Consider the following 17,861-nt stretch of genomic DNA (forward strand, 5'->3'; position numbering starts at 1 on the left):
TCGGCTGTGTTAGACCACCTGAACGTCGTTCTGGGGAGGTCAAGGCAGTCAGAGGTGCGACTAGTTGGCTGAAATTGCGAATAAAACGCCGATAGAAGTTGGCGAACCCCAGGAACCTCTGCAGGGCCTTGCGAGAATCCGGGCTTGGCCAATCTACCACAGCCTTGATCTTCTCAGGGTCCATCCGCATACCTTCAGACGGCACGATGTACCCCAGGAAAGGAACTGACTGTGCATGAAAATCGCATTTCTCCGCCTTGACAAAAAGACGATTCTCTAGCAACCTCTGAAGCACTCGTCGGACGTGTTGCACATGTTCCTGGAGAGAAGAAGAAAAAATCAATATGTCGTCCAGGTAGACATATATGAACTGATCGATCATATCTCGCAACACGTCATTGACCAGTGCCTGGAAAACTGCCGGGGAGTTGGACAGCCCAAAAGGCATGACCAAATATTCAAAGTGCCCCCTGGGGGTGTTAAAGGCAGTTTTCCACTCATCCCCCTCCCTAATGCGAACCAAATGATAAGCGTTACGCAAATCCAATTTTGTGAAGATGGACGCTCCCTGCAACCTCTCGAAAGCTGAAGACATCAACGGCAAAGGATAAGTATTCTTTACCGTGATGTTATTCAACCCTCGGTAATCAATACAAGGTCGCAGATAACCGTCCTTCTTCCCCACAAAAAAGAACCCCGCCCCCGCTGGAGAAGAGGAAGGGCGAATGAACTTGGTTGCTAGAGAATCAGAAATATATTTCCCCATAGCCTCCCTCTCAGGAATAGAGAGTGAATATAACTTGCCCTTAGGCGGAGACTTACCTGGCAGTAAATCTATTGCACAGTCATAGGGACGATGCGGAGGAAGAGAAGCAGCACGAGACTTACTGAGCACTTCCTTCAGGTCCAGATACTCCGCAGGCACGTTAGACAAATCCCCTGCTTCCTCCTGAAAAACAGAAACAGGCACAGACGAACAGGCAGACACGAGACAGGACTTATGACACTCCTTGCTCCACTCCAGTATGGCTTTATGATGCCAGTCCACTCGGGGGTTATGTTGGATGAGCCAGGGATGTCCGAGGACGACGGGTGCAAGAGGTGAATCCATGATGAAAAACGAGATAGTCTCAGAATGGTTGCCAGAAGTGATGAGAGTTAAATCTTCAGTGGAGAGGGAAATAGTAGGAAGTTCTTGTCCATTGAGTGCGTGAACCGCGATACTGTGTGTGAGGGGTTTGAGGGGAATCTGAAACTGCAGTGCGAAAGTGTGGTCCATAAAATTACCTTCTGCCCCAGAATCCAGAAGTGCTCGACAGTCGTGCTGGTGGACTGACCATCTTAGTCTTACCGGAAGGAGCGTGGCGGTAGATGAAATCGAGGATGAGGTCTTCCTGGCGGAGATCCCACCCGATAGTAGCCTCAAGTTTACTATCGGGCTTGGCCTTTTACTGGGCAGTTGTATGCAAAATGTCCTACTCCTCCACAATACAGGCAAAGGCCCTGGGGCCTCTCCCGCTCCTCCCGGGAAAGCCGAGCTCGACCCACCTGCATGGGCTCGGGATCGTAGACTGGGCTGACCACGTCCCTGCCATTGGATCTGGACCCGTCGACTCCTCCGAAGGTACGGGTGGACTGAGCTCGGCGCTCGCTCCTAGATAACCGAGCGTCCACCCGCAGAGCAAGATCAATGAGACCGGTCAGTGTGGTTGGTAGATCCAAGGCGTAGATCTCTTTCTGGACGTGGTCAGCCAGTCCATGCAGGAACATGTCCCACTGCGCCTCCTCGTTCCATCCGCACTCCGCCGCCAAGGTCCGGAACTCGATTGAAAAATCGGAAACTGATCTTTCTCCTTGCCGAAGATCCGCCAATGTTCTAGCGGCCTCTCTCCCCGAGACCGCTCGGTCGAAAACCTTCTTCATCTCGGCGGCGAGGGTCTGGAACGAGGCGCAGCATGGGTGAAGAAGTGCAGAAGTGCAGTGAAGGTGACGGTAAGACAACGGATGAATCCACAACGAAGACTTGGAACAGGAACACAAGGCAGGAACTGGACACCGGAACACCAACACGAACGACATCAAACAACGATCTGACAAGGATGATAGAACAACGGTAAGTATTTAAGGAGTCGTGATATTGCTTGCAGCTGGTGATGTGATGATGATCAGCTGGAGCGGATCAAGTGATGTCATACACTCACGCCCACCACACACGTGCTCACACAACAACATAAACACAAGACTAGAAGGAACAGAGAATACATCTACCGTGACAAAATGAATATTGTGAAGAAGTCAGAAATGTTGATTGGTCAAAGATATTAATTGAGGATGATCCTGATAGAGCCTTAGAGGCTTTTATTAGCTCAATAATGCAATCATGGATAAATATGCGCCATTGAGACGAATAACTGTGAGAACCATTGCTGCTCCTTGGGTAGATTTAGAACTCAAGGAGCACATAAAGCTGAGAAATGAATTAAAGGCTGAAGCAATTGCATCAGGCAATAGTATCCTGTGGAATAAGTATAGGAAATTAAGAAATTATGTAACAAAAAAAGAAATTATTATGAAAATAGGATTAAAGAGGCAAAATCTGATAGTAAGAAAATTTGGAGTATGCTTAATATAATAATGGGGAGAAAAGCTGTAATAGTGCCATCTTTTATTGAAGTTGACGGATCCTTTTTGACTAAACCCAGTGATATTGCAAATCATTTAAGTTCTTATTTTAAGAATAAAGTTTTAACTTTAAGACAAGGTATGAACCTGAAACAAAAAAGTTATCTAAATAATAGAACAATATGTAATAAAATAATGGGAAATAAAGCATGCAAATTTGACTTTGAAAGAGTGAGTACTACCACAGTTGAGAATTTATTAAAAGTAATGAAAGAGAAACCATCAGGTGCTGATAACCTTGATGCAAAATTATTAAAATTAATAGCTGATGTGATTGCTATACCTATAAGTCATATAATAAATCTAAGTTTAGAGAAAGGCATTTGTCCTAGTTGGAAAGTCGCTAAAATTATGCCACTTATAAAGAATAATAAGGAACCACTGTCGGGAAAAAATAGTAGACCTATTAGTATTTTACCCATTCTGAGTAAGGTTACGGAAATAATTGTTTATGAACAAATCAGTATGTATTTTAGTATAAACGATTTAAATTCTGTTTATCAGCATGCATATAGGAAGGAACATTCTACAACAACAGCTTTGGCTCAGATAACTGATGACTGGATAAAAGATATTGAAAATAAAAAGATTGTTGGAACAGTATTGTTAGATCTGAGTGCTGCTTTTGATGTACTTGATCATGAAATTTTGTTGGAAAAGTTAATCTGTTATGGTTTTGAAAAATCTGCTATTGAATGGATTAAAAGTTATCTTGCCAATAGGGAATTTATTGTAACATTTAATGGGAGTAATTCCGATATACAGACTCTTGATTGTGGTGTGCCACAAGGGAGTTGCCTTGGGCCACTTTTATTTTCTATCTTTACAAATGATCTGCCTTTTGTTTTAGAGAATTCCACCATGGCTCTATATGCAGATGATTCTACAATTTATACGTCCGCGCAAACCCTTGTTGAACTTAATCAAATTTTACAAGCTGAACTGAAACTAATTGAAAATTGGATTAGGGACAATAAAATGGTTATTAATGCAGGGAAAAGTAAATGTATGGTGTTGGGATCCAAGTATTTGTTAAAAGATCCGCTTGTGTTGAGTCTGACTGTGGGGGGTATTGTAATAGAACAGGTTACTGAGGTAAAGCTACTCGGTGTGACTGTTGACAGCTTGTTAAATTGGAATAGTCATATAAATCAAATATTATTGAAAATGGGTAGGAGTCTGGCAGTTGTTAAGCATTGTAGAACATTTATTCCAAATCGAGTGATGAAAATTTTAGTAGAATCATTAGTCTTATCACATTTGTATTATTGTTCAATTATTTGGTCAAGTACAACTGAAATGAATTTAAGAAAATTGCAAGTTGCTCAAAATAAAGCAGCTCGGGTAGTTTTAAGTTGCCCTTTCAGGACTAGTGTTAGAGATTTGAATACTAGGTTAGTTTGGCTAAGTGTAAAAAGTAGGATTAATTATTGTATTGTTAACTTTGTTAGAAAAATGATTGTCACAAAAATGCCAGAAATACTATACAGCAGACTGTCTTTTTTTAGTGCTGTGCATCAATATTCTACTCGTCAGTCAACAGAGAGTCACTTTTTGTTGCCTCTGTGTCGAACTAATCTTATGCAAAGGACAGTGCTGTATAGAGCAATGGTGGCATGGAATTCTCTTCCGCAGTTTTTGATTTTGGGAATGAATGCAATGACTTTTCGTAAAAGATTAAGGCCCAATCCCAATTCTATTTTATACCCCTTCGCCTACCCCTAACCCTTACCCCTTGTCCCTTGAAACAGAGTGGCAAGGCGTAGGGGTGAAAATATTCCCCTAAGAAATGGGACACCACTACTACACCGTTACATGTCATTATACATCGTCGCTAGCGCCTACGTCACAGGAGATGCGCCAATGTTTATCACAAACTTCCAAGATGCCGTCGTCAGCTGCAGCTGCGGTGGACGCGAATTTGCCTCATTCGCGGTGCGTCCACTTCGCTTCAAACTTTTGCTTTTTACACGCGTCATATTGTTAACGAACTTTAACGATTTTTTTGCAACCATTTCTTTGAAGAACATGACCGTAAATATGAACACAAGATTTAATGTGACAAAGAAAATGATTATTGGCAGTCATGTTGCCTCTGTAGCCGGTGTATGCAGGTACATTTCTCATACCCCTTTGTTTGAAGTGTGGTCCCGAAAAATCTTCGTTTCAAGGGCTATCTGGCCCTTCCCCTTACCCCTACCCCTCCAACCAAAAGTGAATTGAGACAGCCCTACCCCTTCACGTGCACACGCAAAACGGAGGGGTAGGGCCAAGGGGTGAATTGGGATTGGCCCTAAGACTATATTTATTTACATTTGAATAATTGTTATTATTTATATTTGTTGCTTTTTTGATATGAATGGTTGAAGAGAGGGAAAACATTGTGAAAATTATGAACCCTATAGTAGTATAGCTGTAACTGTGTATTGTGATAATGAATAATGTAGAGCTGTTGTTTTATTGTTTTATTTTTAGTACGTTGTTATATTGTTAAGTATGAATGTGTGCACTCCATTTTTTGTCTGTATAATGTATGGTTTTATGTTATAAGAATATTTTTTTGTTGAAGTCTATAGACCCCAGGAAGAATAGCTACTGCTTTTGCAGCAGCTAATGGGGATCTTAATAAACTAAACTAAACACCCCTACACTTCACGAGAAGTGCCATGGGATTTTTAATGACCACAGAGAGTCAGGACCTCGGTTTAACATCTCATCCAAAGGACGGTGCTCTTTAACGGTATAGTGTCCCCATCACTACACTGGGGCGTTAGGACCCACACAGACCACAGGGTGAGCGCCCCCTGCTGGCCTCACTAACACCTCTTCCAGCAGCAACCTAGTTTACCCAGGAGGTCTCCCATCCAGGTACTGACCAGACTCAGCCTTGCTTAGCTTCAGTGGGAGACCAGTCTTGGGCTACAGGGTGATACGGCTGCTGGCAATTTATGATAAAAGAACGATTATGATCTCAAAATAACATTTTAGAGAACTTAAACTTTTGATAAAAACTAACGGTTTCACCAAAGCTCTTTAAATGGTATTGCCTTTATTCCATTTATCACAATGCATCTGTTTAAGTATCTATCCTTGTATTTGTATGTTTTATATATTAAACATCACACTTTCCATAGAAAGCAAACCTGTGGTTAGCTGAAGAAAATTCTCTTCTCAAACATTTTTCTTTGCTGAAATATTCAGATATGGGGAGCAATCAGTCATCTCTAAAAGACAATGGCTATACATTAGTGAAAAATGAAGGTGGTGATCAGTTTGTCATTAAAAGGTTGAGAGCTAACCAGGTAAGTTTGATTATAATGATAATTGAGAGTTTAGGTTAAATGGAGAGAAAGAGAAATTCTGAGTCTGCTTTGAAACAATCTGCACTGTATAAAGCTCTACAGTATATAAATAAAGGTGACTTGATTGTGTCTGTCTATTTTTAGGGAGAATCAAACTTCCTTCTTCAAATCCAGGCCTGTTCCTCTCGTCCTTCACTGTCGTCGCCTCTCCTTGAGAGATACGAGACCGGTGCGGTCACTCATCATTAATCACAGCACCGGCCACATGCCGTTCTCCCACGGCCCTCTGCCTCGTCCTGCTCGCCACAACTGGTTTTTAGAAGGTTTAATTGCCATGGTAACTTACTCTACATTGCTAACCCGCTCCAGTTATGTTCTGGGTTAGAGATCGCAAACCCAAACTGGACCAAAATCATGTATAATATTACAAATCATTTTAACCGCTTGCTGTCAAAATTGAAAGTTGCCCTTTAACCATAATACACTTTGTAAATTCATATTTTACTGATTTACAGGTTCTGGACTGGACTGTGAAGATCTGCATGGCTTTAAAGTATCTGCATGATCAACAGATCCTGCATAAAAACCTGCAGCCCGAGTTACAGTACAGATTTAATTCACCTGTTTATTCTTATCTGTGTGATTATATATAACAGTTGTTTAATAATCATAAATAAATACATGCAAATCTGCATTTTTATCATTCTCTTTCTTGAGCAATGCATAAATGTTTGCTGAAAACACTTACAAATGCTGAAAGAGAAATAAGTTAACAAAGTCAAGGGTCAAGAGCCCAACTAAAGCAAACACTGATCACCATAATGACGACTACAAACATCGACATCTAAACCTCTGTTAATTCTCGATAAGAACATATGTAGACGTCTGACAGAAATAAAGTCAGTCTGGTTAGTAATAAGTGAAGCTGGTAATGCTGTTAGTGGAGTTGTGTAATCCTCCTCTGCTGAGATCGTGACAGATGTCATGTCTTCTTTTATCTTCAGTTGATTTCATCTAAAGCTGTGGTATCTTTCCTTCAGTGATTCTGCTTGTTAACAGCAGGTGTTCAGATGTTTCAGGAACATCATACTAACCTTTAAATGATGTTATATTAACATTAAGGAAACTGGACAATTTTATGTTCTCTTAATATTACAAAATCAACATTCCAATAATGTTGAGTCGTTAGTAAAAATTAAGGTGAAATAATGTTTCAGGAATATCAAACAAACCTTACAAAAACAACAAAAAAAAACAGTGACATCAAGAAAACGTGCTCAGGTTACGTATGTAACCTATGTTCCCTGAGAACAGGGAACGAGCACTGCGTCGAAATGACGCTATGGGAACCGCCTCAGCGTGACCAATGACTGAAGTACCTATAAAAACCCGCCAATCATATTGGCCCGCGTCAGCCATGACGTCATGCTCTGACGCACCCGGGAAGTATAAAGGGAGCGCTCGGAGAAAATGACATCCTCTTCGTCTGAAGGGACTGAGTAAGCAGACCGGAAGCATGGCAAGGAGACGCAGTGCTCGTTCCCTGTTCTCAGGGAACATAGGTTACATACGTAACCTGAGCACATTCCCTTTCGAAAGGGAACTCCCACTGCGTCGAAATGACGCTATGGGAACGTCTATACCAACGCCACCATGCTGAGGGGATGCCAAACAACTAAGTGTAACAAGCACAAAAAACACAATAACCGAAGGTTAAAGCCCCTACTGCTTAAACGTCAGGCTAACCGTAGCACCTCTCCCTAGGGCCACTGCCGAGCTCCAGCTCAAGGTATGGAAACCACATCTAAAGGAAGGGTTCCTTAAAGGGAGTGCGGCCCCGAGCCAAAAGGTCTCTGGCCTGCTACTTTCGGGGGACCAAAGTCGACCCCTATGACCAGGGAGGCTATCACGTTTAGCCCAACAACCTGTTTAGACCTAAGGGAAGCGGAGGCCTCAGCAGGAAGACTCCGAAAGTAGAGGAAGCCTGCACACCTACATGGTCTCTAGAACTTATTCTCAAATTTGAAAGTTCAACATTTGCAGAGCTCAGACAGGGAAGGCAAAACAACTCTCCAAAGTTGAGAGGGCCTTATTCTGAACTACAGCTCTTAGAGTATAGTTTTCCAACAACTGTATATATACACAAAAATGATGGCCTCAGCAGGGAGACTCTCACAGAGAGGAGGCCTGACACATATCTAACCATAGACATACTTAATTATGTATATGGAGGCCTCAGCAGGAAGACTCTCAAAGGAGAGGAAGCCTAACACAATCTAATCATAGACAGCTTAGCTATGAATATGGTAGCCTCAGCAGGAAGACTCTCAGTGGAGAGGAGGCCTGACACATATCTAACCACAGACAGCTTAACTATGAATATGGTGGCCTCAGCAGGAAGACTCTCAATGGAGAGGAGGCCTAACACAAATCTCACCATAGAGCTTAACTATGAATATGGTGGCCTCAGCAGGAAGACTCTCAGTGGAGAGGAGGCCTGACATATATCTAACCATAGACAGCTTAACTATGAATATGGTGGCCTCAGCAGGAAGACTCTCAGTGGAGAGGAGGCCCGACACATATCTAACCACAGACAGCTTAACTGTGTATATGGAGGCCTCAGCAGGAAGACTCTCAATGGAGAGGAGGCCTAACACAAATCTCACCATAGAGCTTAACTATGAATATGGTGGCCTCAGCAGGAAGACTCTCAGTGGAGAGGAGGCCTGACACATATCTAACCATAGACAGCTTAACTATGAATATGGTGGCCTCAGCAGGAAGACTCTCAGTGGAGAGGAGGCCCGACACATATCTAACCACCGACAGCTTAACTGTGTATATGGAGGCCTCAGCAGGAAGACTCTCAATGGAGAGGAGGCCTAACACAAATCTCACCATAGAGCTTAACTATGAATATGGTGGCCTCAGCAGGAAGACTCTCAGTGGAGAGGAGGCCTGACACATATCTAACCATAGACAGCTTAACTATGAATATGGTGGCCTCAGCAGGAAGACTCTCAGTGGAGAGGAGGCCCGACACATATCTAACCACCGACAGCTTAACTATGTATATGGAAGCCTCAGCAGGAAGACTCTCAATGGAGAGGAGGCCTAACACAAATCTCACCATAGAGCTTAACTATGAATATGGTGGCCTCAACAGGAAAACTCTCAGTGGAGAGGAGGCCTGACACATATCAACCATAGCCAGCTTAACTTCGAATATGGTGGCCTCAGCAGGAAGACTCTCAGTGGAGAGGAGGCCTGACACATATCTAACCACAGACAGCTTAACTACGTATATGGAGGCCTCAGCAGGAAGACTCTCAATGGAGAGGAGGCCTAACACAAATCCCACCATAGAGCTTAACTATGAATATGGTGGCCTCAGCAGGAAGACTCTCAGTGGAGAGGAGGCCTGACACATATCTAACCATAGACAGCTTAACTATGTATATGGTCTAAGGGGAGTTTAGCTTGACAAAAACAGAGTTCAGGAAGCGAAGGGCCCGAAGCACCTCCTTAGAAAGGGAGGGTCCACCTCACAGACTTCACACAAATGCTGCTTGCATGGAGACCTCAACAGGATGACTCTCAGAGGAGAGGAGGCCTGACACATTCACACTCAAATAGAATGACTCTTACTACAAGAGCAGGTCTACACAAACATAGTGTATATGGAGGCCTCAACAGAACGACTCTCAAAGGAGAGGAGGCCTAACACATATAGCTAACTCTATAAAAATATAGAGGTCTCAGCAAACTGACTCTCAATAGAGAGGAAACCAGACACACATACCTATGATAGCTACCAAACTGTTCGCGAGAAGGCCTAAACCTAAAGCATGCACTGCATATATGGAGGCCTCAGCAGGATGACTCTCCATGGAGAGGAGACCTGGCACATATACCACAAACAGCTATATCGTCTAGACCAATTGCATGAAGGTCTCAAAGAGACGACCCTAAAAGGGAAGAAACCTGAAACATGCACTGCGTAAACTGAAGCCTCAGCAAGATGACTCTCAATGGAGAGGAAGCCTAATACACACAGCTATAATAGCCATCTTACCTAGAGCCCAGACCAAAAAAGGGGAGGGGGGGGGGGGGTTCCCAGCTCCACCTGCAAAACTGCTTGCCTGGTAGCTACAGATGAAAAAGTGTATATGGAGGCCTCATCAGGATGACCCTCAATGGAGAGGAAGCCTAACACATATATCTATCCATATAAAGCCAACCTATGTATATGGTGGCCTCAGCAGGAAGACTCTCAATGGAGAGGAGGCCTAACAATTATAAGATCTAGCTAATCTTACTCCAAGGCTCATGGCTCTAAAGAAGTAACTGCAAAACGTAACCTTATGTAAACTTCAGCAAAATGACTCTCACAGGAGAGGAAGTCTAACGCACACTATGCACAGTTTAAGGTAAATAGGGCCTGCCATAAAGCGGAGGCCCATTACGATCAGCCTGGAAGTCTTCTCTCCTTACCCCCTGCCTTTTCCTCCTGGCCTCGCGCCGTCTCACGGTCCTACTCCTACCAAGAGGAGGGGCACGGGCGGCGACTGAGTCCCGCTGGTCCTGTCTGCGCTCCTCAAAGCGAGACGGGCCAGGACCCCCGGAGTGTCTGGGTGTGGACCTGGACCGGCGCGGAATAAAAGATTTATAGGCTGCTGACCGCGCCCTCGCCTCTCTAAACTTCCCGACCACTGCCTCGACAGAGGTACCGAAAAGTTCAGAGGGCGAGACCGGGGCATCAAGGAGAAATAACTTCTCCTTCTCCACGATGCCTGAAAGGTTCACCCACAGGTGCCTCTCCGTGACCACCATAGCAGCCATAGATCGCCCAACAGCCGTAGCTGTCTGCTTGGTGGCCCGGAGAGCCAGGTCTGTGGTGCGGCGCAGTTCAGCTACCGCATCAGGTGATAAGCCCTGACCCTGGTCCAGGTCCTTCAGCAGATCAGCCTGGTACGCCTGCAATACAGCCATTGTATGCAGTGCAGCACCAGCCTGACCTGCCGCCGCGTATGCCCTGCCATTCAGACGAGACGTGGTCTGAAGAGGTTTAGATGGCAGGGTTGGAGCTCTTAGTGTCGATGCCTCCCCCCGCGCTAGATAGTTCGCGAAGGTATCCTCAACAGGAGGCATCGACACATACCCGTTCTCCCGCACCCCTTCCACATTGGAATAACTCCTAGCTTGGAAGCGATGGATGCGGGAGGAGTACGGGTTCTTCCATGCCTTCACGATCTCAGAATGGAGATCAGGAAGGAATGGAAGGCTCCCAGGGACTGATGGGGTGTGGCCAGAGAGAAAGCGCTCGTCGAGCCTTCCACGAGCAGCTCCCTCCTGAACGCGCTGCCAAGGCAAATCCAGCCTAGCGGCAGCCCGCTCCATCACCTCCATCAGTTCCTCATACGCGGGGCAGGAGGGCTGGGCAGACTCAAATAACATATCTTCGTCTGCCTCACGCTCCGCCTGCTCGTCCTGGTTAAACACCAGAGGAGCACTGCCTGCTGGTCCAGAAGATAACTGAGAGCTGTTATCTTCAGCCAGCAGCTCATCCTCGTCCCGCGCTGCCGATCGAGAGAGACTCACTCCTCTCTCGAACTCGTCAGCGAGGTCTCTTTGCGACCCCCACGATCTGAGCCTCCTCTCTGCCTCAGCGCGAGAGGGACCCGAACCGTGTGGCAAAGAAGACTGTCCCTCCTCCCTCGAGAAGAGGGACAGACGAGAACGAAGAGTCCTTAAGGGTAGACTCTCGCAATGCACGCACCCCGCCCCCTCGAGAGCGGAGCGCGCGTGCTCCTTACCCAAACACCAAACACATAGGTCGTGCAAGTCACCAGGTGTAAGACATCTCTCACACGGGTCAACACACTTCCTAAATGCCTTTGCAGGTTTATCCATTTTCAAGTACTCAGTAAATCAGTCCCTGAAGACGAAAAGAGGATGTCATTTTCTCCGAGCGCTCCCTTTATACTTCCCGGGTGCGTCAGAGCATGACGTCATGGCTGACGCGGGCCAATATGATTGGTGGGTTTTTATAGGTACTTCAGACATTGGTCACGCTGAGGCGGTTCCCATAGCGTCATTTCGACGCAGTGGGAGTTCCCTTTCGAAAGGGAACTTTCTTAGAACAATATGACGAATCAAAATAAGAGTCCTGGGAACACAGCTGAAAATAATACACACAGGCACACACATACACAATTTGTATTAAATATGATTTTTTTTTTAATCAGTTAAAAAACTGCTGTGGCATGAAAAAAAAATTTAATTTAAAATAAGAAATTAGTTAAAACTCCACACAGTACATGTTGACTGGCAGAAAATATATAGGCTGTACTTGAAGGTAAAAATTTTTGCAAAAGTTGCAAAAGTGTATACATGTTAAAAAAAGCATGAGAATAAAACAGATATCAAAATCATTTCTAGAGATTACATATTATTTACTACATGTGGAACCATTCGTCTTGGGGAGTTTGGAGTGATTGATAAACGGTAGGCTAGTGTTTGTTTCTTTGATTCAAAACATGACTTGTCTCTTCAAATGACTTGAAATATATTGCAAAGCAAAATAATGTATTAAGAAATAACAATGCAGTATCATGTAAAAATTGCAATGATTCATTAGTTAATCAGTTTGGGAAAATCTTAAGAAATCTTAAGACATTATATATATATATATATATATATATATATATATATATATATATATATATATATATATATATATATATATGAATTTAATTCCCACTGACTCAGAGACTAAACAATTAACCATCAACCAAGACATTTTAAAACCAAAGCAATTACAAATATTTATTTTTTTAGCTGACTTGCTATCCAAGACGTTATTTTTTGTAAGGAAACATTTATTTATTATGTACTTTATTTATTTATCTGGTCGGATGGGAAATATGGCAATGCAAAATGTACCAGATGTTTTCAGTGTGTTTAAAATGTTTTTGCCACCACCTGGTGGATATTTCATCTGAAAATGAATTGGGACTTTCCTAAAATGGTATGTTTTTATGTATATTCCAAACAGGTATATTCTATTATCATAGATCTATAAATGAATTATAGTAGTAGCAAAGTATCTCAGTATTAAAAAGTATTAAGGTATTTATTTTTTACCATGGCCAGATGACCTCAGGCAATATATGCCAAGGCTGGCACCTGCTGGAGAAAGGATGACTGATCCTTCATGTTCGCCTCTCTCTGAACTTTGTAAGTACAACTAGTACTATTGTTGCTGTTTTTGTTATTGTTATTATTATTAGCAATTATTACTTTTATAATCACATCACATTAATACTAATAATTGTAATCAGTAGTATTATTTAGCCTTGTAGCAGCCTAATAGATTAGTAAAAAATAGTAGTGGTGGTAGAAATTGTAATTTACAATGTAACAAGTTACATGGTCAGATACAGATGTGGTAGGATGATAGAAATGACCAAATGCAATTGTGCAACGAACAGCATGGATGAACTCTGTTTAAATACATACAGCTGCAGGAGTACACAGCAAAATCCCCAGTGTTAAATTTAACACCAGCCAAGTGTGTATATGTGTCCACACTACACAGTGTTACATTTACACTTTTGAAAGTGTTAATTTTTTAACACTAATTTTCTGTTAATTCAACACTGTATATTGTTAAAAGTTAGCACTATTCAACACTTAACATTGTTGTTTTTACACCACACTAGTGTTAGTGTTAAATTACAGTGTTATTGAGTAATACTTTTTATTTTACACCAACACAAGTGTAGTGTGAATACAACAACATTAAGTGTTAAAATACTCTTCAGCAATAACATTATTGAGTGTCAATACCAATAGGCTACCTCTAGAGCTGCTTCCAATCCTACTAAAGACAAATGGCAGAAAATGTCACAAAAACACTTTATTAAGGTACACCACATTTAGTATTCGAAACAATAAACATTCACCTTTCACATTTAAACATTTAAGACTTGTTCAAACCTTTGCAGTTAATTGCACTCCGCAACAAAACTACAATATGGTACAATGTAATGACTTTCATCATTTCCATATGAAAACTGCCTGTCATATGCACATCAAAAAAGCCAGTGTACATTTAAAAGTACATCTCATAAATACAAACTCAATTTGAGTCAAATTTAACACTGTTTAATAAATTTAAATTTAACCTGAAATGTATAAATGACTCCCTCCATTTTGGAGTTAAAATAACACTTTTGAAAGTGTGAAATATATACATTACTCATGGAGTACATATGAACACTTACAGTGTTCAACACTTACACTTACAATAAATGAAGACAAAATATAGGCATTTCTGTCATCAGAATTATGTGAAAGCTGCTCATCAAATGGTCTGTATCTCTGTAATACTTCAAGTCCTGTACATGTCAGTGAATGTAAGTCCTGTGTCAGTGAAGTTGAGTCAATACCTTCGACTTTGCAACAGTACAGCAACAACATTCAACAGCTGAAGAACAGTTGAAGGATATGAGTGGATCGGTTGTGTCCAGTTGCTAACAGTAAAGTTCAGTGCATAGCCTAGTTGTTTCACAGAGCAGGAAAGGCTGTGCAGATCCAACTTTCTCAAAATCCTGTTGTGCTGGTTCCCTAGACAACGCAAATCCAGACCAATGACAATTAATACTATTTGTGTTTAAATACAGCAAGTTCATGGTGGAAAAAGTTCAATCATCTTAGACTTTTGTGACTCAAACAATAAACAATTTTGGTTAGATTAAGACTTGAAATTACTGATTTCCAAGTAAATTAAAGACTTAATTCATCCAAAAATGTAAATTATGTCATTAATTATTCACCCTTATGTTGTTCCAAACCAGTAAGAGTTTTGCTCATCTTCGGAACACTTAAGATATTATTTATAAAATCTAAGAGATTTCTGTCCCTTCATCGACAGCCTATTCAACTACCACTTCCAAAGCCACAGAAAGGTATAAAGTAAATCATAAGTAATCCATGTGACTCAAGTGGTTTAACCTAAAAAAAATGTTATGAAGCAACAAGAGTGCTTTGTTTGCACGAAAAAACAACAACAAAAAAACTCAACTTTATTTACAAATTATTAATCTTCGATGCACGCTCACTTAAGAACATCTCCTTTCGCATCAACAACATGCACAACTCGTAATGTTCTCATGAACGCATGTTGGAAATTTATATTTTATAAATTAAGTGGTAAATGTTTTGTTGCTGTAAACACAGCACTTGCGTAGTTTATAAAATGTATGTTAAACCACTGGAGTCGCATGGAGTACTTTAATGATGTACCTTTACACCTTTCTGGGGCTTGAACGTGGTATTTGCGTGGACTGTCAATGGAGGGACAGGAAGCTCTCAGATTTCATTAAAAATATCCTCATGTGTGTTGTGAAGATGAAAGAAAGTCTTACATGTTTGGAACGAGATGAGGGTAAGTAATGACATAATTTCCATTTGTAGGTGAACTAACCCTTTAGGAATAATTTTAGACACGCACCTTAAGAAATCTCTCTAAATAGTCAGCTGACGGAAGAATCTTTGTTCCCTTCTTGTGGCTTTGTGATGTTGGAGGCAGGTGATGGGCAGAGATTTCCCAATCAGTTGAGTCTAAAATTAAAAAGCAAGAAAACATCTACCTGTCAAATCATGAAAACAATTGGTTTGATAACTAATTTTATTTAAGTAATAAGAAAAAAATAAAATAAAAATACTTTTGTAAAGTAATTTGACTGGACAAATTCAAAATGACTGTTATGAAACACAAAAAAATCTAGTTATACCAAATAGCAACAAAGCTATGATTATTTTTTATGTTTATGCACATGATTATCTCATATGTTATCTGTAAAATCTGACCCTCACCAGGTTCTAGTCTGTAACGTTACAGCCTTTAAAGACCAAGCCTGGTTAGCCTTAGCCACTTGGTGCAGCATGGAAATGCTCCTAGCAAACACAAATAGCAAAATCAATACATTTAAACATGAAAGCATATCCAAACTTCAACCAAAATTTAATCTGATAAATATATTTTCATAAACATTTCATCTTAAAGAATTACTTACAGTCTTACACATTCTAAGAACATTTGTTTTTCAGTTAACGTTAGGTTTCAGTTAAGATAGGTGTGCTGGCAAACGAGAGTAAAAGATAGTTTGAGGATAAATACATTATGATATTTGCACATCACAAATATTGTCATAAAACAAAATAACAATATAAAATACATATTGTAAATGAGTTAAAACACTTACTCTGTGTTTTCACCGTTAAAAGCAAACTCCGTGTCTGCACTGCGTCACGAGTCAAAGAAGATGCAGGGCCTATCGTTAGTATGTGAGAAAGGTTTAGGCGCACATCATATAAATATCGTTATAAAACAATATAATGCCATGAAATACATGTTGTAAATTAGGTTAAAAACTTACTTTCGGTGTTTTCCCTGTTAACCTTACAAGCAAATCTCCTCATCGTCAGCTCCGTATTGAGTCAAAGATGTCTCCTTTGAGAAAGGTTTCGGCTCGTTTAAGCACGCAGAGCATTTACATTTCTCTATAAATCAGTATGTTATAAAATACATATTGTAAATTAGATAAAACACTTACTTTCGTCGTTTCTCTGTTTAAAAGCAACCTCTGCTCCGCATCGCGCGTCAACGAACATGCGCCTTCTGAGAACGGTTTAGCCGTTCACAGCACATACATATTGTAATAAAACAATATAATGTAATAAAATGTTATAAAATGCATATATAAATGCGATAAAACACTTAATACCTGCGTTTTCCCTCCTCGTATGCCTTGCATCGCGCGTCAAAGAAAATGGCGTCTGTGAAAAAAGTTTCAGGTCGTTTCATTGCGCCCAGCGCATAAATGTCCCGTGTAACTAATTACATGTAACTGTATTTACTGTACTTAAATGTAACTAATTACACTCTCTCGGTGTAAATTTAGTAACTCTACATATTTTCACCAGCCAGAGGGTGCGGTTTACACTAGCAGTGTTAATCCCTTGAAATTCAACACCAGAAAATTAACTCTTTACTCTAAGAGTCCTTAACACCAGGATTTCAACACTGGAGATTTTGCTGTGATAGGGACATCCAGTGGTAGTGCTCCAGGGACCAGTGACACACAGGCCAGAAACACACAGCCTCCATCAGGTGAGTCTATTTAATAGTATTTATTCAAGCCACATCCATACTTTAAAGTACAATAGAAAAAGGTGAAGGTGAAGGGACATCCAGGACCGCATCAAGCACTCAGGGCACCAGTGAAACACAGACGACCGAGACCAGGGACACGCAGCCTGAAGGAAGAAAGACCCTTGGATACTGTTTATTCGACCACAATTTAAAACTTCAGTGACTTGTTCCCAAGTAAAACCAAGTTGACATTCTTCATGAATTTATCTCAAACACTGCTGGTCTATTAGACTCTATATGCTGGTCTATAGTATAGTAATGTATAGCTTAAGCACAGCATAGTAATAATGTATATATATATATACCGTCTGTTGTATTATAACTTATAAGATCATTGACGAATCTCAGAAAACAGCACAAACAAAATAAGAACATTTGATGGATATGGATAAAATGAAGAGTACTAATTTGTTATTGTATTTTTGCTTGACATTGTGTACCTCTATTAAAGCATTAACATCAATTTTGCATGTATGCATTTGCCTTTAGGTGAAGGAACAACAAACACAACATGCCCTGCTACTACACTACTAATGTTGCCCTTCATGACAACTGTGAGGGGGGTGATTTTTTTTATAACTCATCTGTTTAAATTATATTAAGCCTTAAAGGTGCTCTAAGCGATGTCACGCGTTTTTTAAGCCAAAACATTT

The 17,861-nt window shown here is 41.2% G+C and overlaps 2 long non-coding RNA genes across 2 annotated transcripts in view; both read right to left on the reverse strand.

Annotated features, from left to right (window-relative positions):
* The window catches only part of LOC309492563, a 276,178-nt gene that overhangs the window by 231,620 nt on the left and 26,697 nt on the right, over nucleotides 1-17,861 (reverse strand). The window lies entirely within an intron of this gene.
* On the reverse strand, nucleotides 13,936-16,423 carry LOC309492679. The gene is made up of 4 exons (XR_014203650.1): nucleotides 16,259-16,423; nucleotides 15,870-15,950; nucleotides 15,505-15,614; nucleotides 13,936-14,618 (listed from the first exon to the last, which is right to left on the reverse strand). It is a non-coding gene; the product is annotated as an uncharacterized lncRNA (long non-coding RNA).

Source organism: Leuciscus leuciscus (genome assembly GCF_965113295.1).
Source record: "Leuciscus leuciscus genome assembly, chromosome: 2".
NCBI classification, from domain to species: Eukaryota; Metazoa; Chordata; class Actinopteri; order Cypriniformes; family Leuciscidae; genus Leuciscus; species Leuciscus leuciscus.